The sequence below is a fragment of the Etheostoma spectabile genome, chromosome 12, assembly GCF_008692095.1.
Source record: "Etheostoma spectabile isolate EspeVRDwgs_2016 chromosome 12, UIUC_Espe_1.0, whole genome shotgun sequence".
NCBI classification, from domain to species: Eukaryota; Metazoa; Chordata; class Actinopteri; order Perciformes; family Percidae; genus Etheostoma; species Etheostoma spectabile.
Window position 1 is genome coordinate 30587091 of NC_045744.1, and position 330 is coordinate 30587420.

Here is a 330-nt window from a genome sequence, read left to right on the forward strand (position 1 = left end):
AGCAGCTCCAGCAGGGGACCCCAAACTTCCCTTTCCCAGGCCACATCAACCAGCTCCAACTGGGGGATCCCAAGGCGTTCCCAGGCCAGGTTGGAGATATAATCTCTTCACCTAGTCCTGGGTCTTCCCCGAGGCCTCCTACCAGCTGGACGTGCCTGGAACACCTCCCTAGGGAGGCGCCCAGGAGGCATCCTCACCAGATGCCCGAATCACCTCAACTGGCTCCTTTCTACGCGAAGGAGCAGCGGCTCTACTCCGAGCTCTTCTCGGAAGACTGAGCTTCTCACCCTATCTCTAAGGGAGACTCCAGCCACCCTCCTGAGGAAACCC